This window comes from Rhinopithecus roxellana, chromosome 10 (genome assembly GCF_007565055.1).
Source record: "Rhinopithecus roxellana isolate Shanxi Qingling chromosome 10, ASM756505v1, whole genome shotgun sequence".
Lineage (NCBI taxonomy): Eukaryota > Metazoa > Chordata > Mammalia > Primates > Cercopithecidae > Rhinopithecus > Rhinopithecus roxellana.
In genome coordinates this window covers 16,850,337-16,874,348 of record NC_044558.1, presented here as the reverse complement: position 1 = coordinate 16,874,348, position 24,012 = coordinate 16,850,337, and the positions used below count along the sequence as shown (strand labels likewise).

Genomic DNA, 24,012 nt, shown 5'->3' with positions numbered 1-24,012 from the left:
GCCCCAGGTGGCTTTACTTGTGTTTCTGACTGAACAACTAGAAATTAGGGTTCCCATGACTCCCTCCTTGGGTTTGATTATTTTGCTAGACCTGCTCACAGAACTCAGGGAAACATGCTTACCATTTTCTTATAAAGGGTATTACAGAGGATACAGTTGAAGGGATGCATAGGGTGATTTATACCCTCTTTGGGAGCACTGCCATCCAGGAATTTCCAAGTGTTTTGTTATTCATGTTCCCCTCTCTGGAAGTGCATGTAACCCATTATTTTTATTTTTATTTTATTTTATTTATTTTTTTGTGGAGGCTTTATTGCGTAGGCGTGATTGATCAAGTCATGGGCCACTGGTGATCAGTTTAATGTTAACCAACCCCGGAAGTTAGAGGGTGGGGCTGAAAGTCCCAACACACTAATCATGCCTTTGTCCTCCTATGACCAGTCCCCATCCTGAAGCTATCCAGGAGCCCCCAGTCATCAGCCAATTCATTAAAATACAAAAAGATATTCATCACTTTGGAGATTTCAAGGATTTTAGGAGCTATATGTCTGAAAATGGGATGAAGACCAAATATATATTTTATAATATCACAGGCTCTTTTTAAAGCCTGTTCTGTGTTACTGTTTCTTACTAGACATAAATGGAGCCAAATAAGGTATATTTATTAAATTTACAAATGTTATGTTAAAAGTGATCACTAGTATTTATCTGAAATTATGTCCTAAAACAAACACGATAAAATTTAATAAGAATAAAACAAAAATGAAGATTTAAATACGTGGAAGTATAGACTACGTAAGGTGGAAGATATGGTTTAATTTAGTTCATGTGAAATAGACTTGGGTGTTCTATTTGAATCTAGGTAGTGTGTGCCTGGATCAAAGGGGTGGCTGATCAGCAGCTGGAGAACTGGAACTCAGTTCTTGGCCCACTGTATTTGAATGTTGTATTCTGAGTGCACAATTTAGAGAGGAGAATGAAAAAGCAAAACACATGCAAAGCAAGGTCAGTAGTGTGATTATGGCAGCTCACTGTTATTTGAAAAACAAAAGAGAATTTTTGAAGAAATGTATTAGATCTGTTGGTTACTTAATAGTTGCTCTACTATTTCAAAGCTTGCAATGTCTATAAAGAATGAGATTCATATTGTGTGGTTCCTAGGGGCTGAACCAAGATGAGTAGTATAAGAGAAGTTGATTTGATGTTCATAAATGATACAGGCTATGACGTTAAGCAGACCTAGTTGTTAATTCTGGCGTCAGTCACCATTGGCTTTGGCAAAAAGCCAATGGGTTTCATTTTCCTAATGTGTTTAATAGGTATAATAAGGCCTATCTCATTTTAAGGACTAGAAATAATGTGTGTAAATTGCTTAGTTCCTGGCATAGGTATTCAACAAATAATCATGGTTATATGTAATGATAAAAAAATAGAAATTTACAACATTGGAAATGTTCAAGTGGATAGTGGTGTGGTGGAAATATTGGAGAGAGGATTCTCACTTAAAATAGGGGACTGGACTTAGCTGTTAGATCGATTCCAACTTTTAGAATGGTTTTAATGTCCACCTTGGCATGTTATCTCGTTTCTCCCTGACTGTGCTTTTATTTGCTTCACAAAGCAAGCAGGTCCAATTTCTTTTAACCAAGTTTAATTTATAGGCTTTCGTTGACTTTTGGAAGTCAACTGACTTCGAAATTAGGACAGCATGGGGAGATTGGGAGAGTAGTTATGACAATGAGGAGTTTTAAGAGTGAGAAAACACAATATCTATGAGAAGATGGACTTCTCTTTTAGAGGCTCCATGAGCTACTCAGACTACTCAGAGAGGAGGTTACGAGGGTTGGTTAAGGCACGAGAGGCACAAAGTGAAAGAAGCCTCCACTACTTCAAACCACATCAGGGCTTTTGGCAAGAGCTACAAGAAAAATAGACTCCCAGGCAGCCGGGCGAGGCGGGTCTGGGCTTGCAGGCTGGAGCTAAGGACCGGCAGTTGGGACAGTCCCAGGGACCCGATGGAGGGCCTTGGGCACCACCAGTTTTACCGCATGGGTTGGAGAGACAAAAAAAAAAAAAAAAAAAAAGAGGAAAGCGACAAAAGGGGGAAAATAGGTCCGAGGGCCAGAGGAGGAAGACGAAGGCTGGCTGGTCATTAGGGGCGGCTTGTTTGCCGCCATAGGGCAGGGGTTACGAGCTGCAGCCAGACCCCGGGTGTTGCAACCCGAGCGCCTTCTCCGCCCGGGGCGTCCACCCTCGCTGGGGGGCGAAGCTCTCCACACGCTCTTTGCTCCTTTCCGCGCCTCCTGCCTGCTAGTCGGTCCTGCTAGGGCACTTCTGGAAAACCCGCTGTCGGCTCGCTGCCTTGGTCCGACTTTGATCGCGGCCTTGATAACTTGGCGCAGCGCCCCGTCTCCTTTCCTCCGGTCCCTCTCCCGCCCACCCGGCCTCACCGGCCGCTTCGCCTCCAGCGCTGGAGTCGACCAGAACTCCGCGGCTCGGCTGCCGGCAAGACCCGGAGAGCGGATTCCGCTCCTGGCTGCGCGGCGCGCACTCGCCTGCCCGCCCGCTCCCTCGTTCCTCGCGCGGGCACTGGGCATGCGCAGCGCGCGGTTGGCACTGGCCGCGAGCGGGCGGGCGGCTCCAGACTTCACAGGCAGCAGCTAGCGAGGCTGTCTCGCCCGGCGCGAGGCCGGCGCTGTGCTAGCCTCGGAGATCGCTGCTCTTCAGCTGGGCGCAGGAGGCGGCTCCGCGGCTCGCCGACTACTGGCTGGGCGCGAATCAGATTGGGGGGCTTTCTCCCGGTCCCCTCCCACCTCGCCTAGGATCGCGGCGTCTCCAGAGAAAGCCGTGGCCCCGAGGGCGGATCCGAGGTAAGAGCCCCTTGGCGAAAGGCGCTGGTCCGGGGGTCCGGCGGCTTTGACTCGCTCGATTTTAAAAATCCGCCTTTGTGTGCTGGATCGGAGCGGTGCCAGGAGCCGCGTCCGCCTCCCTTCACTTTGCTTTCAACTGGTGTTGGCAGCCAGGTGCGCGAGGGCGCTGCGGCCAGAGGCGTTCGCTCACCGGGTCCGGGCAAGCCGCGGGGCCCGTGCAGACCCGCGCCCAGGGCTCCGGGAGGCTGGGCTGGGAAGGTTCTCCGTGGCTCGGTGATATTCGTGGTAACCTGAGCTTCCGCAGATACACCTGCGCTCATCTGGTCCGTGGGGCGACTGCAGACCGAGTATCCCAATCTCGGCTTATTATGTTAGACTTGGGATTTGTTGAGCTGCTCTCTCCACCCGCCTCAAATGGGGAGGGGTTCTTTTCAAAATGACCCTTTAGGACAGGGTCCCACTCCCTTTCACCCCCTCGACTTAAGATAGCTCATTGTTTCGTAATCGTTGTCAATGCCTAATTGCTGTTGACTTTCTTAGCTTACTCCACTTTACTCACCATTTTACTTTTGGGAAGACAGACGGCTTTTCTCCGGTTGTGGTCAGTTCATGCATTTGAAATGGGTTTCCCCACCCATGTACCCCCTGCTCTCTCCGATGTTCTCACTCTTACTTTCCTTCCTAGGACTACCTGTTTGCAAAATCTTTGCACCGATCGTTCTCCTGCAGTGCTTCTTGAATCCTCTTCCTCCCATAGGGCCCCTAGTACTGTTGGAATCTCGCGGGGGGCAGGACGCCGTGGTATTAGGATTTGAAATCCGTAGACATCTAGAGCGGTGAAGCATTAGGATTTAAAACTCTCCTTTACAAAATATGTTTCAGTGGAAAGTGTTACTGCTTCTCTTTTCAAGGTTTCTTGCCTTAGATAGTAAGAGGAATAGGTAAAAGAGCTAATATGTTAGGATGAGTTCAGATAAAACTTGACTTCACATACGTGAAGAGTGTGATTTTTTGGCTTTGTCGTTTTTGAGAAATAAGAGAGTTAGGATTCCGGGCAGGCTTCTTTATATTGAAAATAATAATCATAATAAAAAAACTCTCAAAGTAACTGTGTTGTATATTGCCTCTAGTTTATTTTCATTGAAAGGACTCTATTCTTCCACAGCTCCTTGGCTTCTGGAAAGTGAGCAGTAGTAATGGACATCATGTGGTAGTGAGTCTATTGGAATTAAAGTCAATGTCATCCTGTCTCACCTAGTATAGAATTTTTTGTTTGGGATCGCAGTTTTCTAAACATAATTGCTGTAGTTCTTAACTTGCTGGTGTGGAAAATTTTTGGTCACGAATTCACACTTTTACTTACAATTTGAAAGTTAAAACAGTATAGAATTGTCACATAAAGGGTAAGGTAGAATGTATCACAAATACAATAGTGTTAATAGAATGCCTTTAGTGCAGAATACACAGATTGAGACTTTGTAAGATTGCACCACAAGTCATTCACTTTATAGCAGGAAAAAAGAAGGAAAATATAATTTGCTTTTAATTCTACTATACTGAAATAACCGCTGTTTACAAGACTTGGTGCATTCTCTTTGTAATTTTTTTCACTTCCCAATGTCATTGAATATTATATATAGTAATTTCTAGCAAGTGTAATTTAACTGAGACTATTAATAGCCCCACTCTTAATAGGGTGATGTTTCTTTTGTTTCCTGTCAGGAACCTAATGTCTAATTTTGAATATTTTGCTTGTTTGTGATCAAACATAAAGATTCATTTTGTTTTTATTTCTAGCTTTTTCCTGCTTTCAAGGTTTTATCAATACTGATTCTTTTCAGATACCAGTTCTTTTCTATGCTATGGCATAGGCTTGCTACTGTCTACTTCGTGTTTATTACATTCCAAATCCTAGTTGTTTTGTTACACTCTATTTCACACCCTTTCCCCTACTGCTTTTTATTCTTCTCTCTATTCCCTTCTTTTACATACCTCTTTTAATTCTGTAGCAGGTCACTTGAACCAAGGATTGTATAAGAAAACATAGTATCCAGAATAGGAAATGATAGCTTTTTAAAAGTTGTCTCTTTAGATACTTGAAGTTCTATTGGATGAATATTTAAGCACTGATTTATGTAATATTTACATACAATTCAGCTTTCCCGAGTTGTATGAAACATACTTGGTAGTTACATGGGTCATCACAAAACAACATAAGTTAATGATAGGGTACAAACTTTTGGACATCTGTAGAGGTATGTCGGGGAAAAAGTAGAATTTTAATTAAAGTACTCTGGCTATAGTAAATCCCTCCTGAGAATTATTAATACTACATGAAATTGTTTGCAGCTGTTAGTGATTGAAAATATTTTTGTAAGAAAAATTCTGCATTGGTATAGTTGCAAACATTTTAAGTTGAATATATGCAAGAAAGTGTAAGGTTCTTCAGTGCTTCACTACAACATTTTCTGTATTTTTTAGATGCATTCCTAAATGGGATTTAAAAAAAAATAGACCTTATTTCTCAGAAGTTTTGGATTTACAGGAAAGCTACAAATACAGTGTCAGTATACCCCCATACCAGCTTCCCCCCTTATTAACATCTTATATTAGTATTTGTTACTATTAATGAACCAGTATCAGTACATTAGAATTAACAAAGTTTATACTTTACTTAGATTTCCTTAGTTTTTAATGTCCTTTTTCTGTTCCAGGACCCTACCATCCGGAACACCACTAAATGTATTTCCTTGTAATGTCTCCCTAGGCTCCTCTTGGCTGTGAAAGTTTGTTAGGCTTCCTTGTTTTTGGTGATGTTTGAGGAGTACTGGTCGGGTATTTTGTAGAATGCATTTTCATTGGAATTTATCTAATGTTTTTTCTCATGATTAGACTGTGATTATAGGTTTTTGGTAGAAAGATCACAGAGGTAACGTGCCATTTTCATCTCATATCAAGGGTATATACTATCAACATGATTTGTCACTGTGATACTCATCTTTATCACCTGGCTGAGGTAGTATTTATCAGGTTTTTCCACTTTTCTCTGCCTTTTTCATGCTGTGCTCTTGGAAGGACTGTTTATGGCCTATACTTAAGGAGTAGAAAGTTATGCTTCCCCCTGTGAAGGCAGAGTATCTCTATAAATTACTTGGATTTTTTTCTCCATGGGAGATTTGTCTCTTCTCCCCCATGTGTTTATTTACTCAATCATATTTATTTTGTTCTGGACTCATGGGTATATATATTATATAAATATAATATCTGTCTAAATATTTTGGATTATAATCCAATGCTACTTTATTTTGTTACAGCTTGGCACCAGTGCCTCTTTGACATACTACCATCAATGTGAATTTTGTTTTTTTGGAAGCATTTCCTTACTTTCTGTTACTATGAGATGCTCTAGGTTCATCTGTATACATCTTGCCACGGTCCTAGAATCAGTCATTTCTCCAAGGAATCTGGATCATTTTGTAGGGGAATGGTGTTAGAAACCAAGATCTGAGTGCTAGGTGTGCTTGTTGCTTCTGCGGTGTCATTGCTTCTAGGTTCTCTCATGTGACAAAGCAGGAAATACATGTGTGTATATGAACATATCTATACATATTTTTATGTAACAGTTTGTATCCATGTTTAACTATGAATTTACATTTTATCTGTAATGCTAATTCATTACCACAGGTATCATTCTAGCCTTCTCCCCTTGTTTATATGTAAACTTACTCCAACAGTGAGAAGAAACCTGGCTTGCACCATCTGCCATACATTTGCTTATACATTCATTTCTTTCATAGATGTATAGCAGCATTCAAATTGTTAACCTATGTTCCTATGGGAAACAACTTTAGCATCAAGAGTACAGTGTTTATGTGCTATTCCTTTTGCTTTTAGTCTCACAGCCTCTACTCATTTCTAGAGTTAGTCAGCCAAGCGCCTTTCCTCCTATCCTTTTCAGTGAGATTGTAGCACCCATTTATAATACAGTTAGATTTCTTTGTTACAATTTGCATTCCACCTTGGGATTCCTTGACCTTCTAAATGATTTGCTTACATTTGCATACATTAAAGTTTATTCTTTGTCCTGTGAAGTTCTTTGGGTTTTGACAAATGCTTAATTTGATGTAGCTATCCTTAAAGGATCATAGTGTCATACCGAATAATTTCAACACATTACAAATCCCCTGGGCTTCACTCGTAACCTCTGTGAGCCCCTCTCCCAGAAAACCACGAATCTTTTTACTGTCTCTTTACTTTTGCCCTTTCCAGATGTTGTGTAATTGGAATCATATAGCCTTGCCAGACTGGCTTCTTTCATTTAGCAATACACATTTAAGGTTCATCCATGTCCCTTTGAGGTTTAATAGCTCATTTCTTTCTATCATTATCAGATATGTCATGGTTTGTTTATTCACCTATTGAAGGATATTTTGGTTGCTTCCAGTTTTTGGCAACTATGAATGAAGCTGCTATGAATATTCACGTGCAGGTTTTTGGGTGGACATAAGTTCTTATATCTGTTGGATAAATATTTAGGAGTACAATTGCTGGATGCTGTGGTAAGATTATGGTTAGCTTTGTAAGAAATTGCCAAACTGTTTTCCAAAGTGGCTGTACTATTACATTTTCACCAGCAATGAATGTGAGTTCTTATTGCCCCACATCTTTGCTAACATTTGATTTTGTCAGTTTTTTTGGATTTTATCCATTCTAATAGGTGTGTAGTAATATGTCATTGTTACTTTAGTTTACTATTTCCTAATGACATATGATATTAACATCTTTTCACATGCTCCTTTTCATCTGTACATCTTCTGTGGTGTGATGTCTGTTCAGATCATTTGCCCACTTTTTAATGGGGTTGCTTTCTTATTGTTGAGTTTTAAGAGTTCTTTATACATTTTATATACAGGTGCTTTATCAGATAAGTGTTTTGCAAATATTTTCTCCCAGTTTGGTTTGTCTTTTTGTTTTCCTAACAGTGTCTTTATCAGAACAGATGTCTTTAATTTTAATAAGGCCAACTTACAAATTTCATGGATAGGCTTTGGTGTTGTATTTGAAAACTCTTTGCCAAGGCTGCATAGATTTTATCCTGTGTTTTTCCTAGAAGTTTTATAGTTTTGCATTTTACATTTAGGTATGTGATCCATTTAGAGTTAATTTTTATGAAAGTTATAAGGTCTGTGTCTAGCTTAATTTTTTTGCTTATGGATTCCTAGTTGTACCAGCACAAGTAAATGTGATTTTTAAATTATAAATTAGGTTTGGAATTGAAAGGAAAATGTTTTTATTAAATTTTTTATTACATGTTCTGCAAAATTACTTACCTAAACAGTTGAGAAATGACTTAGAAACTAATATATAATACAGCGTGTACTGTGTGCCAAGATTTACTTCTAGACATTGTACATAATTCATTTTCCTCTTTTTTTTTTTTAACTAACTCAGAGATTCTTCTTTGTGAAAATGGAATTGTTAGTATAGAGTAACATCTGTCAGTTCTTTTAGATCTTATCATAGGAAATAATAGTTTGATTTTTCACAAAAAGGATCTGGAATAAAGGATTTGCAGGGTGTATGTTGAGAAGAGGCAGTTGATGTATGCACCAGCTAGAAATCTGAGACTTAACTATATGGTCTTGAATCTTTTCCCACGCTGTTCTTCCTGCTACAAGTGACTTTTTTCAAGTACAGTTGACCCTTCAATAATGCAGGGGTTAGACGCACTGGCCCCTGCACAGTCGGAAATTTGTGTATAATTTTGGACTTCCCAAAAACTTAACTAGTAACCCTTCTGTTGACTGGAAGCCTTACTGATAACACAGTCTATTAACCCACGTTTTGTATGTTATATGTATATTACACTGTATTCTTACAATAAACTAGAGAAAAGAAAATTTTATTAGGCAAACCATAAGGGAGAGAAAATACAGTACTGTACTGTACTTATTGATATTATAAGTTTTTGTCTGCTTACAAGATGACTCCTATGTCTGAAAAGGCGGGGAATGGAGGGGCAGGGCTGGGAACTGCAGCTGCAGACCTCAATCTATGCTACATACCAAGCAATTCAACTTTATCTCGTAATGTCATGACTTTGTTTCTGGGGAGCATTTCCGGCATCTCTAGTGGCATGTTTTCATTCAGGGTTTGTGGTATTGCACTAAACAGGATGAAAAATACAAGAGAACAGCGAGAAATCATTTTTTACTGTGATACGCAATTTAACGGAGAGATGAACTGCTCACGCGGAGATGATTAACATCACACAGTGGATTAAGCGGATACTCATGACACTTGAACTCACGGCAATAACAACAGGAAGTGGCTATGAAATTATTACAGTAGTACAGTATGTACTACAGTTCATTGTATGCTGTTAGGACTTAATAATGCATCTTTACATTTGTTTACATTTCTCTTGACTGTGAATGATACTGTGTATCGTATGTGTGTGTAAGTTTTGATAAATTTTAATTTTTTCTAATAAATTTTATGGCTACCGCCATAAAATGATAAAGTAGACTAGTATTTATATATATATTATGCATTCATGACATACCTTTTTTCTTTTTTTTTTGTTATCCCGGCTACATGGTTTGTCTGTGTTTTTATTGTATTTATTTATTTAAAAAAATTTTTTTGAGACAGAGTCTCACTGTCACCCAGGCTGGAGTGCAGTGGCACAATCTTGGGCTCACTGCAGCCTCAACCTCCCAGGCCCAGGTGATCCTCCCCACTCGGCCTTCTGAATAGCTGGGACCATAGGCATGTATCACCAAGCCTGGCTAATTTATTTTTATTTTCATTTTTTGCAGAGACAGGATCTCTCTGTGTTGTCCAGGATGGTTTTGAACTCCTAGGCACAAGCAATCTTTCCAAGTTGGCCTCCCAAAGTGCTGGTATCACAGGCATGAGCCACCACACCCAGCCCAACTGTTTTTAAATTGTCACAAATCTCCAAAAATTTTTCCAAATATATTTATTGAAAAAAATCTGGGTATAAGTGGACCCATGTTAGTTCAAACCTGTCTTTTCAAAAGTCAAATGTACCTCTCTTTTGGTATACATTTTGTGTCATTGATATTGTGGTGTACTATAGTTTGCATATTTGTTCCCTCCAAAACTCATGTTGAAATTTCATCCTCAATGTGGCAGTGTTGAGAGGTGAAGCCTGTAAGAAGTGATTGATCCATTCATGAATTAATGGATTAAGGGGTTATCATGGGAGTGGGACTGGTGGCTTTGTAAGGAAAGGAAGAGAGACCGAGTGAGCGCATGAGCACACTCAGCCCTCTTGCCATGTGATGTTCTCTATTGTCCTGGAACTCTTGGAGAGTCCCTACCAGCAAGAAGGCTCTCACCAGATGTAGCGCCTTGACCGTGGACTTCTTAGCCTCCATAACTGTAAGACATAAATTCCTTTTCTTTAGAATTACCCATTTCAGGTATTCTGTTATAAGCAACAGAAAACAAAGTAAGACAGGATTAGAAATATTTATATTGTTGCACTGAAGTTAGAACCAGTATTCTTCAAGAAGCAGGTGGAGCAGCTCACATAATAATAGTACCTTTTGTGTGGCATGTGTTACATACATTTTCTCCTTTACTGTTACAAGAGCCCTTTAAGGCATGCTTCTTTATCTCCGAATTACAGATGAAGGAATAGGCCCAGAAAGATAAAGCGACTTGTGTCACACATGGGGAGAAAGGGACAGAATTGGGATGAGAACCCTGACCTGATTCCAAAATCCATGCCCTTTCCACTTGGTCATGCTGCGTTTGTAAAAGAAAAAGGGCAAGGATGGTATCAGGGTGTCCTTAATTATATTCTTTTCTTTAATACTGTGCTATATACTTGCTCAAATGACTACTGTGCTAAACAAGAATAGCTAAAAAGAATGTGTATTTAAGCTCCACAAAGATTCTTCTAGCTTTGTTTTCTGTTGACTTATCTATATCCTACTGACCAGAGGTATGTGGTGATGGAACATGGTTGTAAAGAATGAGATTCTTTTAAAGAGAAAAATTTGTGGGGAATTAGACAAAGTAAAACAAGTAATGGTAGCATTAACTAGTTGTTTATTTCTTTCCCTCATTGGATTTAAAGCTTCTCAAGGACAGGGAACTGAGTTAAGTTCCCCGAGGTATTTAAGCCCAACACACCATATATGACACACTCACAAAAGGCTTGCTGAATGAAGTTAGCACTTACTATCATACTTTTACATAAGTGCTTAAAAGGGGATGAGTTTTCCTCACATAGGAAGTTGAGCATTACTACATTTTATTTGTTTATTCATTCGTTTTTTATTGAGTTTTTGTTGAGTATCTGTTCTGTGCCAGACACCAGGAATACAAAGATGAGTAAGATAGGATCTCTGCCTTTTGTTGTCAGGAGGCTCAGAGAATGGAGGTAGCCAGACACCCGTTTTAGTACAGTGTGGAGCTGAAGGAAGTATATATTAAAAAACAAACAAACAATGGACTTTGGAATCAGACCTTATCTGCCTTGGTTTTCTTGTCTAAGAGGTGGAAATGTCAAGTAGGTACTATTATCTGTGGGGGATGTTAAATGAAAAGTGTGTGCTTGTGTGTGTGTGTGTGTGTGTGTGTGTGTGTATTCCCAATCCCAGCACATAGCAGAAAGGAGAGCCTCACTGTGGCCGAGGGAGTCAGAAAAGTCTTTACTGGGGAAGGTGATGTTTGAGTCTCATAGAATGAATTTTTGAGGCAAAGTGAGACACTCATCTCTCTCCAGGTGGAAAGATGAGCATGTTTGACATCTGTGGAATAGGTTGGCATGATGGGAGTGGTGGGAAGTTCTGCACATTCCCACATTCAGAGTTTACAGGAGTATTAGAACTGAATGAGCAGTTATTTTTCATTTTTGTAAGCAACAATACAACAGAGTATTCATTACATTGTAGCAGAAGAGAATAAAGATACCAAACCTGTTTAAGAATTGCATGAATCTTCTAGTCACATGGCCTTCTAAATGTAGCTCTTTATGTAGCAAACAAATTCATGTGTGCTTTTTCAGTCCTGTGATACTCAAGTGATTATATGGAATTTAAGAAAGAGGAACTTGCATGTTTTTGGGTGAAATTGGAGGTCCTGTTTCAAACCATTCTTACATTTAGTAGCATAGTAACAAAAGAATGTAATAATCTATGAAACCAGATCTAGTCCTGTTTAAGGCTACCTAAAATTCTAAGCCATAAACAGTTTCTGAACAGAACCTGAAACATACTATTTAGGAATGTACTAAAAAAAACTTGTTAAATGAATTATGTGCTTGATAAGAGATCAGAGTTCTATAATTGAAAAATGGTGTTTTTAATATAAGGGGAGAAGAAAAAGAGAAAGAAAAAATAGAAAAAAGATTGATAGAAGGAAGTTTGTACTTAAATGAGGGAAAAACATTTTTCAAGTCCCTTATTGAGAGCTGTTGAATTATCTTTTGTTAACACCATTAGAATATTACTGTTGTTCCTTATTATAGAAATACTTGTATATTATTGAGATATTTGTTGGTTTAATGCAACAATAGAATGTTTCCAGTATCTGAAGTGGAAAAACAAAGCTGCAAATAAAAATATGTGTAAAATCTCTCTCTTTTGAAAAGACACTGATTACAATTTATCTAATTTTCTACAATAATTTTGATATTTAAAGTTGATGGTTATTTTAGACCTGAATGTATAATAAGATGATTTTAAGTACTCTTTTAGAATTTAAAGAAAGATATACTTTTGATGATAGAGATAGAAGATACACTTAACTGTTTCGCTAGTGAAAAGTCTGTTACATTTTTCTGGGCACGGTGGCTCACGCCTGTAATCCCAGCATTTTAGGAAGCCAAGGCGAGTGAATCACCTGAGTTTGGGAGTTCGAGACCAGCCTGACAAACATGGAGAAACCCTGTCTCTATTAAAAACACAAAATTAACAGGGCTTGGTGGCGCATACCTGTAATCCCAGCTACTCGGGAGGCTGAGGCAGGAGAATTGCTTGAACCCTGGGAGGCAGGAGGTTGTAGTGAGCCAAGATTGTGCCATTGCACTCCAGCCTGGGCAACAAGAGCAAAACTCCATCTCAAAAAAAAAAAAAAAAAAGGTCTGTTACATTTTAAAATCTTGCTTTGCCTTCTTTTTGGGGGGCTTGGATTTCTTGAAATTCATTTTGTGAGTAACTTGGTGAATTAATGACTTACTTTCTGCCTGGGCATGCACACTCTGCATTTGATAGTTTCTTTCATATATGGAAGAAATGAAAACACTACCTCTAAGTAGATTTACTATCTTTATTCCCCCCATAAAGGCATGAACAGCTTGTTCATGTTTATATGCATGTGTACGTAATCTCCAATTTCCCTTTGCAGTGGGTTTTCAAAACTTCAACTCTTTTATGATAAACTATATGTATTTGGGAGTTTAAAAATATTATTCTTTAATCCAGGAATGTTGATTTTTGAAACCCTATCTTCAGACTGAGTTGTCTTTATTGTTTTAGTGTTTATCTGTATTCTCAGAACCTCTATTGTGTGGTCTGTTTTCAAAAAAGTACAGTGTGTTTTTTTTGTTTTGTTTTGTTTTGTTTTTTACACATCAAGATCCTTTTAGTTGACAGAACATTAATTTTGTCAGTAGTTCTTTTATTTAGCTCCTTTGTGGGGCCTTGTTCGATTCTGAATAATTTAATAGCAATGGAATCCTTTCTGTGATAAAAATCTGGTCATTGGTCCAGTACTTGCAACATTATTCACATGATACTCATGCATGCAAAGGTGTGGGATTAATGCGTATGCCTGAAGAGTGCGTGTCAGAGTGTTTTTAATCATTGTTGAAAATCACTCTCTAAAGATTTTTGTGTGCGTTCTCAGATTTGCTTAAAGTATTATCACTTCTATTTTAAAGTGAATAATCCATGATGGCCTAGCCTGAACAATAATGTGTAAGGAAAATTGGAAAAATTATAGCTTCATTTAAATTTAGGAATAAAGTCTATTTTTTGTGTGTTTGTATGTTTGCTATGTTTGCAGAACTACAGAATAAATGGTTTAAAGCATATTTCTTTTTATGTTATTTTAATTTTTTTACATTTCTTACCCAAACTGTTGAAACAAACAGTTTCAGCCCCAGTTAGTACAATATCCATAAACTTTGTCCACATTTCACATTTTCGGCTTTATCTGAAGACTTGCTACTTTCCATGGTCTTGTCAAGAAAATAGTCTTTTACAACTCTTGAAGCAGATAAATAACCGTGTGGGCTTTCCTTCATCACCCCCTTCCCCAACTCTTCTTCTCCTCCCAGCTGTTCCCCCTCCTTTAGCTCGTTTCTGACACCCTTTTTAAATCCTCAGGTGGCTTTAATAGAAAATTATATTTTTCATAACTTTGATAGCTTTCCAATTACTATTCTAACTCTTTCTTATTGCCTGGTGAGATCTCAGTCATGGAGAGAGAAGTCTGAATAAAAGAGACATTCATAGTGGTTGTGACAGTGAAGGTTAAGTTTAGGCTGCTAGGGAGTTTGAAACAAAGGAGGGATTGAAGCCTTCATCGCCTTTACCTTATTTGGGTACTAAGTATGTGATTTTGGAAATAGTAAAATCTCATTATGAAGAGAGTGAAATCTAGTCCAGAATACATGTGTTAACAGTGCTTAACTTTAACTGGAATGCATCTTAACACCATTCAGTTTTTATACCGATTAGAAGGGTCCACTGTGACTTTGTTCATATATTAGGACATATACTGCTGGTTTTTTGTTTTGTGTGTGTGTGTGTGTGTGTGTGTGTGTGTGTGTATGTTTCATTTTGCTTTGTAGGTACCCCTTATCACTGTAGGGAATTTTAGAATTTGAATTAAAATATATCTTGAGTTATATAATGTAAAAAACAATTTATATAGGCTCCTCCATGGCATTGTAAAGAATCTCAAAATGGATGTAAAAGTCACTTCATCTTACCTCCAATATCCTTCCTCCATCTATATCTGTTATCTCTAGCTATTTTCATCTTTTCTCCCTGCCAGGCAGTTAATGGAATTGTTAAAGAATGATTTTGTCAGCCTCTCATTGGACTACAGGATAAAAGACCTAAAAATATGGGATAATTTAATCCAATGACTACCAATTACATTTTGTGTTATGTTTATGGTTTTCAAAGGCATTGATATAATCAAACTATTGTTATTGGGAAATATGAAATTTTCAATAAGATTCCAAACTAATAGATAGAGTGGTAAAATGATTGGAAAAACAAGTGGTGGTAGAATCTGATGTAGAAGTAGTTTGGCAGTAGCAAAAGGGGAAACACTAACGTTTCTCAAGAACCCATAAGCCATTTTTACCAACACCGTGCTCTTCATGAGCTACATCTAGGGAACTTTGATTATATGCTGTAAGGAGCAATATATTATTTGATTTAAGTGTATATTAAGTAAGTGTTCAATAAATAGCTGCAAAATAAAAAACTGAGTTCTGAATGTGGAAATTCCTATTCTTGCAAGATTGAGCCAGACATTTCTAGCTAACATTGACATTATTGGGCTAATGCGGACATCAGTTGGGTTTTGGGTATTAGGCGTAACAAATGCTTACTGATGCATAGAGGCTAATCTAGGTCTGCGTTAGTTCCTGAGAGAGTGCATGTGAACTTAAGGGGATGGTTTTTAGAGTAGGTCATTCACCTAAGTCAGCTGGTTTTTTCTCTCTTCCAGAAGAGTACCGGATTGCTCCTTTGCAGGGGATGACTTGAGAACATGGCTTAACTTTTAAGGCTAGAGAAACTAGTTCAGCCAGAAGTGTATTATTTCCCCCCAAAATTACATTTAAAAGCTTCTAGCTATGATCATTTCAGCTGCTCCTTTCTCCCTTTCTAATTATTCTTGCTATTTCTGTTACTGATGTCAACCATACCAATCACTGGAAAAGAAAATACTTGGGCAAAAATTTCTTTTAAAAGAAAAATTGTTGGAGAGAAATATGCACACAAATGCATATGGAATATATAATAAAATACATATGAAACTGTCCTTTGTATGTGAAAGTGAGTTTGTTTGTTGTAGTGGTGTTAGATCTTGTTTGATTCATTTCATCTTTTTCCAGTGTTCTTTCTTGTGATACGCATATATGAGACAGGAATTTTGCTAAATCATCAGCAGGCCCATCAGCTTAATGTAACCCAGTCTAGTTTCTTGATCTAACAGTCCTGGGCATATACAACTTTATCTAATAGAAAATAATTTTGTTTCAGTTAATGAAATTTATCTGTCAATAAAGAAATTAAATAAGTGCCTATTAAGTGCTAGTACTAAATAATGAGAATCCTCTAATTGACAAGATAGAAAACATTCTTATCCTTGTGGACTGTGTGATGTTAGACGCCTAAATGAAAAGAAGCATAAAAAGTTAACAGAAGCATCAGGTTCTAGGTAAGGGCTCAAAAATCTGGAAAATAAAGGATAATCTTTTTGGCTTCTCTCCCTCTCTTTCCTTAATAGAGATTCACATTTTTTCCTATTCAAATGTAAATATATTAACATTTTGTATTGTTTTTCTTTTCTTTTTTTTTTTTTTTTTTGAGACGGAGTCTCGCTCTGTCACCCAGGCTGGAGTGCAGTGGCCGGATCTCAGCTCACTGCAAGCTCCGCCTCCCGGGTTTACGCCATTCTCCTGCCTCAGCCTCCCGAGTAGCTGGGACTACAGGCGCCCGCCAGGTCGCCCGGCTAGTTTTTTGTATTTTTAGTAGAGACGGGGTTTCACCATGTTAGCCAGGATGGTCTCGATCTCCTGACCTCGTGATCCGCCCGTCTCGGCCTCCCAAAGTGCTGGGATTACAGGCTTCAGCCACCGCGCCCGGCCTTGTATTGTTTTTCTACATATACTGGTACTGCAGATTTATAAAATAAGTCTATTTCCAAATTACATGTATTTTACAATGATTCCACAAAGGAACATTGGCTATTTATGAGCTTTGGGGAAAATTACAGTATACCATTATTCTCTTTGAAAGAGTATTTAAACTATTAAGTTCAATTTAAGATCAGACCAGACAAGTGTGGTTTATGTCATTTTTATATACAGTATTCAGTATTTTTTCCTGGAAACTTTTGGGAGTGAAGAAGCCATTATTCATAAAATGAATTCATATTTAACACCTTAGGCTGATTGTAAAGTGTTAAACCTTAGAGATGGGGAAAATTCTGTTGTCTTGAATTTTGAATGTGGTTAACTTCAGGACTGCCATATGAATTGCCAAGTTGCAAAATTGTTTTTGCATTTCACTTACAAGCAAGGAAAATGTGGACTCCCCCTTCTTTAGTGGAGCCAAGCGCATTCTAACACACCTCTCAAATTACACACCACCGAAATGATACTCACAATGGGTTTGGCTCATGTGTTTCTAGTTAGCTACTATGAATGAAAGATTCATAACTATCTGTTTCAAAAAACTTCTTTATTTGCACTGCAGGGAGCTTAATTGTTTGATAGCAGGGTCAAGAATTGCTTTTAAATACGAACTCAGCATGCATGGATTGGGCCATTATACACTGAACTAAAAAAAGATTTCTGTGCACAAAGAAGGCTTTAGATAAATATTTGTCAAATCATTGATTAGTTTGTTGGCTGTGGAAGAATAAAGTCCCTGAGTTTTCCCACCTTCTTGGTAATTTGGACCAAATATTTTGGTCACGATTTTATATGTGTATATACAAACAAACCTGTAACCTTTCCCTTACCTTGCCTATTGAGCATTGTAGAATACAGGATCACAGGGAGGAGGAAGTCATCCATACTTACTAGACAGATGGTTGGCATCCCTGTGGCAATCTTGTGATCTACTAATTTTCCAAGTTCTGTCTACCTAACTGAAGAGTAATAGCTGTTTACTGTTTGCTTAAATAACACTAGGCCTGTGTGCAAGTTGGAGGGGGGTGGGGTGAAAGAGGCATTTAGGTATATAAATTCATCTCTGCAGTTTTACCAAATCTGTAGCATACAGGCACCTCTTTTCTAAAAGAAAACATTCATTAGTTCCTCATTTTGGTTATTCCTTCTTATTTGTGGCTCAAGCAAACCATTACCAGAGAATCTTTTTTTTTTAATTGATGACACACTAAAAATTAGTTATTTTTGAAGATTTGTTTTCAAAGGTAGTATTTGAATATATTGGTAAAAGATGGTGGAATCATTTTCCTGCTTTTCTGCAGTAAATTAGTTTGTACACTTCTGGTGACAATTGCTCAACTATCCAAAGAAGATGAGGCTTTTAAAACATTTTTAACAAACATTTATGAATGCATGAAATTGATTATGTTTATTAAAGTCACAAAAGATTTCTAGCCTTTATTATAAATTTTATAAATTGCTACTGCAAAAATGAGAGAGAATTATAGTTACCAATGTGAATTACTTTTGTTTGGTCAGACATTGACTTCGCTTGATTGCCACCTTGTCACTGTGTTTACTAGACACAGATAGGAACTTCTTTCTTCTTCCTATGATATGCGTTTGATTCACGTCATATGCTGTCCTGAGATTATTTGCTGGAATGATAAAACTGATGCAGACTATGTCAGCTAGACTTGTTAATATCACGTTATTCTTTCTAATAAGTACTTGAGCTTAGAATACTTAGCTTGCTTCTACTGCATCATGTCTCTCTTCCTATCCCCAAAGCTTTTTATATTTATATTTTTATTTTTTTTAAATCTCTCTCCTTCATCTCTTGAAGGGGCCAGTAAACCCAGTTCTAAAATGTTTCATGTATCTATCTCCATTTAACACATAATTTGGTCCCACGCATATATTTAATACCAGGATATCCCCATTCATTTCCTTCTTCTGAGGATGATTGAAATTTTGTTGCTTCATGATTGCCTTCTAATTTTCAACTTGACTTAAACCAGAGTATAGTAAGAGAACCATTAATAATCACAATTAATAACATTAGAATGTAATTTTAATAATTCAGGCCTCTATTGCAAAATGTATTATGGAGTCAGTTTAAAATGTGATTCTTCTCTCTCTTATATGTACGTATGTCCAAGTGTTTATATAGTAAGCTCTTGGAGTTCAGATGTGTCCTGGTGAGGTATTCTGCATATATGGAACATAGTCTCTTAACATCCTTTTGCTACTGCCTTATTTCTGTCTTGTTTCCACATAAGATTCTTGAAGAGAAGCTTAATGTCTATGATTTCCTCTTCACTTCTTCTACATTAGCCAGCCCACTGTGGTCTGATGCTGAGCTTATGTCTGTAGGTCACCTGCCATCTTCTAAAAGCTAAACCAAAAGGAAAATGTTCAGTTTTTACTTGATTTTGCTGTAGCATTTACCTGTAAACTCTTTGAGGACATAAACTGAGTTTCATTCCCTATGAATTTTTACCATTTAGGGTTTCTGGTGCTTTGTAGACTTATTTGCTGCGTGAATGTATGTTTGTAATGATTTTTGCCTTCTTTTAAATAAAAAGAATATTCTCATCCTTTGGCTCCTGTGGTGGTGTTGTTCTTTCCTGATTAACATCTACCTCTGCTTTGTTACCCATCTACACTTAGATGTTAATTCAGAAGCTCTGCTACTTGGGATGGAATAGGTATCCCAAATTCTTCCTAAGTGCAACTCTCAAGTAAGTTCTAGCACCATCTGTTGGCAGCAGTGAGAGCCAATGGTTTTTTTTTTTTTTTTTTTTTTTTTTTTTTTTTGGTTTGTGCCTCAGTTCATGGTTTTGTGTATTCTCAGAACATTCACAAGTTGAAAAGTTTCTGGATTTTCTCGAATTATTTTCTCAGCCCTTATCTCATTTCATGTTACATTCCAAGTTTCATTCTCTTTCTAGGTGACCTCAATGTTTTGTTTAGAACAATTACTCTCAGTTCTTCAGCTGATGCCTCTCTTGGGAGCTCTAACACTATGACTGAACCTGAATATCACACAGGCCCCTTAGACTTCACATTTTCCAAAATAAATTTCTTGCTTTTACTCTGGCCCCCTCATCTCTTTCTGTCTCTCTACTTGGAGTGACTTTTATCCTAATGACAACCTTAGAAATCTGATTTTTTTCTGGACTCTTTTTCTTACCCACCTTTCTGTCCCACCCTTATTTGACCAGTCATCAAATCTTTTTAATTCTTACTTGCAAATGGCTGACAGAGCACTCTCCTCTTCCATCTCTCACTGCTAATCATGTTACTACCTTGCTTAAAATTCCTCAGTGGTTCCCCATATGCTCATTAGGGTGGTACAAATGAAGGCTCTCTGTGAAGGAGTCCCTTCTTTCCTTTCCAGCCACAGTGTTTTTGCTCTTCTATTCCACACATGCCGTAATAATTGCAATTCCCTGGACACATGTAGTTTCACTCTTTCATAAATTTGCATATACTGTTCCCTCTGCCTGGAGTTTCCTCTTTGTCAACCCCATCATATGGCAAACTACTCATTATTTTAGATTCAATCTAAAGATCACTTTCCTAGAAAAAAACTCGTCATTGCTTCTTTTTGCCCAAGTTGTAGAATCTCATACTTACTTTAAAGTAGTTACTATGTCGCTTATGGGTTATTTTACTTGTGTTTCTTTCTAACCAGTCTGTGAGCACTTGGAAGTAAGGAATGTGTCTGAATAATCTTTTGTCTCTTGTCCCTTAGCACAATGATGGGTGCACAGTATGTACTCAGTTTTTGTTTTAATATTTTTCAATGAATGAATGGTTAAAATGATTTTTGGTGCTAGTGAGATTCTAGTCCCTGATCTACATATAAATAAACTATGATAGAAAAACGGAACAGAATTCATTCATTCACTATTTGACCATTTAACCTGCTTTCTTTCCTAGTACATCTGGAGGTAAAATTGTGAGACAGATGCAGTTTGTCTATAATACCATTCAATTTTTCCATCTCTTATAGTTTGCACTTTGTGTTTAGGTAAAGCTTACTCTTATATTCAGTGGCTTAATGCCTGGAGTTCAAAAGGAAAGTTATGATCAGATGACACTTGAGTTTTGTTTTCTTTGTCACTGGGTGACTTCCAGCCATGTTTTCTCTAATTCATTTCTAAAGCTTAAAAAGAAACAGCTTAAAAAAAAAGAGGAAGAAAGAATGAATGAAATACGGAATAGCTTCTTTATGATAATCTCGTTTGAGTTCATTGTGTAATTTAATCATTACGCAAAATAGTTTTTCCTCTTTCTTTTGTATTGAAACTACCACAAAGAACCACAAAAATAGTTCAGTTCTAGGGAGAATTTCTTTTTTTGTTTGTTTGTTTTTAAGAGACAGTCTTGCTCTGTCACCCAGGCTGGAGTGTGGTGCAATCCTAAGGAGAATTTCTAGCCCATTAGAACACATCTGTGATCCCTTCTCCTTTACCTGCCATATCCAACTGATTGCCAAATTCTGCTGCTTTCACATTAAAGTTAACCCTCGCCTTTGCCCCTTCTGTTCAGTTTTTCACTGTTTTAAGGCTATATATGACCATTTTCTTAAACTACTCCCTCCTGAATGTCTCTGTATCTGCCTCTGTCCTACTGTCCTACTTCAATTCGTGTTAATTACTACTTTCAGATCAGTCTTGCTAAAGCTGAGTTCAGATGATGTCAGTCCATTGCTTTAAAAACTGCTAACAAAGGTTTCCTTTTCAGGCTCTTCACAACCTAGTGACTTTCTTTAATTTTAGCCTCACTACTCCCTGTGCTATAAATTACTCATTAGCCGAAGTGACGTACTATACACTTTCATCTGTATACCTCAGTTTTCCCAGTCTCTGCTTCAGTGTCCCTCTTGTCTGTACTTGGAATAACTTTTTAATTTATCTCTGTATACAAATCGAATCTATCAGTTAAGCTCTAGTTTATCTGCCGTTGTAGAATAATCTGCCTTCTTTGGTACCTCCCCCACTTAATTTTTTTTTCTCCGGATCGCTTAGGCACTTATTTTCTTTCGTGAACTGTAATTTATATATGTGTGTCTTACCTGATACCAGGTATCAAGCTTCTCTAAGGTAGGCTCCATATCTGATTTTTATTTTTGGACAGGCCTCAAAGCCTGGTGTGGTGCTTTTGTGTGATAGAAGCTCAATGTGTATTGGTTAAATGATGAACTAAATGAATTTTTGTCTTGCATCTTTCATCATGAGATTTGTGCCAGTAACACCCCAACTCTCAATATGAAAAAGAAAAAAATACTGACCACAGTTTTTACTGAGCCTAAATTAAAATACTCTGAAAAAGCTTAATCATGGTGACAATCAGAATGTACTCTGTTATTTAGAATAAACCCTTCTGGCAAACATGCCCATTTTTCAAGTTCCCATTCTTTTAAATGTGGGCTATGATTATGCTCTTTAACATCTCACAGATTTAATAAGTAAACCATTGTTTTAAAGTATTATAACTTTTTCCACAAAGAAACTGAGCTCTTGGAATAAAAAGCCAACAAAGATGATATTCTTTCAGTCTCACTGTTTTCTATCCTTTCCCCTCATTAGAGCACAATTTTCAAGATTTTTGTATTATGAGCAAGACAGTGAGATCTGTTTGATATTTCATTAACTAAACCCAAAAGGGCCTACAAAACCATGCTTTAGCACATTGTTTTTTCTCGAATCCTAGTGGAATTACAAGTATTTCTAATAGTATGAATAATGTTATTTTTTCCCTTCCTTTCTTTTTCCTTTTCCTTTCTTCTGTTTTTTTTTTTTTTTTTTTTTTTTTTTTGACAGGGTCTTTCTCTGTCATGCAGACAGGAATGCAGTGGTGTGATCATAGCTCACTGCAGCCTTGAGCTCCTGGGCTCAAGTGATCCTTAAGTCACTGGGTGGGTGGATCGCTTGAGTCCTGGAGTTTGAGACCAACGTGGGCAACATGACGAAACCCTATCTCTCCAAAAAAATACAGAAATTAGCCATGGTGGTGTGTGCCTGTAGTCCCAGCTACTCGGGAGGCTGACGTGGGAGGATTACTTGAGCCTGGGAGTTTGAGGCTGCAGTGAGCCAAGATCATGCCACTGCACTCCAGCCTGGGTGACAGAGCGAGACCCTAGTCTCAAAAAGAGAAAACAAAAACAAACCCATGAAAATTACAAATAATTATGACACTGGAACTATTTTGGGTATTAATCAACTGCTAAGAATAAAATCAGCATAACTGCAGAATACATCTGAGAAATAATAAAACATAACTTTGGTCAGAAAGTTCAGGAAAATTTTGTACTGTGTCCAATTTATTTTGCTCTGTGATCAGATTCTCGTGAATGCTAGTGTTAGACAAAAGACTGAAAATAGAGTTACTATATAGAGATGTTCATTGTTTGGGGAGAAATTCAATAGAGTCTTGAATATCCTCGTGATGTGCAGCATAATTATGTAGAGATTATTTTAAGTCATAAATACATCTTATATCTTAACATCTTAAATGTTTTGCTTTCCAGATATACTTAAGATATTTCTATGAAAATGTTTTATCCTAATATTTGCCAACAAGAACATCTTATGTATGTGTAACTTTTCCAAAGTTGAGTAATAACGGTAATACTAGTTTGCTTATTTTTCATACAACTCTGAGTGATTTTCTTTAATATATCCTTGAAAATGCGTTTTTCATTTATTTTTTCTTATTCGTGTTGTACATATATATCAAGTGTGGCATTTATTTTGAGAGTCTGTTGATAAAATTGGCAAAAGTAGAATTACAATTTTATGTTAATAATGGAAGAATGACATACCATATTTGCCTGATTGTATCTCTTATTTTGTGTGCTTTTTGTTAAGCATGTGTCAATTTATTTTACCAACATTATTCTATAAGTAGAGAACTCTTGTTTTTTTCTTTCAGGTTAGTTCATGCGATCCTGGTTAGTGGAACATAAAGTGAGATTTTGTGGGTGACAGGGAAAGAGATTAGGTTTGACTTGGGGGCATATGGGAAAAGAAGGGGGCTGTCTCTTCACAAAGATTTAAATATCTAAGAACTGTTTGCCAGTGCAATTATGAATAAGTGTATTTGTGCCTAATTTTTATTTTTTAAAAGCTCAGGTGATTATAATTTCATCTGTAAAATGTTGAAAGTATAGTCTGATTAAAATAATATATAAGAAATGGTTTTGGTTCTTTTTGAATCAAAAGGTGTGTA

General features: G+C 37.5%; 1 protein-coding gene across 2 annotated transcripts in view; it reads left to right on the top strand.

The window, feature by feature from the left end:
• Positions 1-2,456: 2,456 nt before the first annotated feature.
• The window catches only part of EPS8 (epidermal growth factor receptor pathway substrate 8), a 171,283-nt gene continuing 149,727 nt past the window's right edge, over positions 2,457-24,012 (top strand). Inside the window, exon 1 of one of the 2 annotated variants that reach the window (XM_010368476.2) lies at positions 2,457-2,870. The gene's annotated coding sequence lies outside the window, so the exon portion shown is untranslated. The remainder of the gene's footprint in view (positions 2,871-24,012) is intronic. The other variant, XM_030939545.1, reaches the window with a different exon arrangement.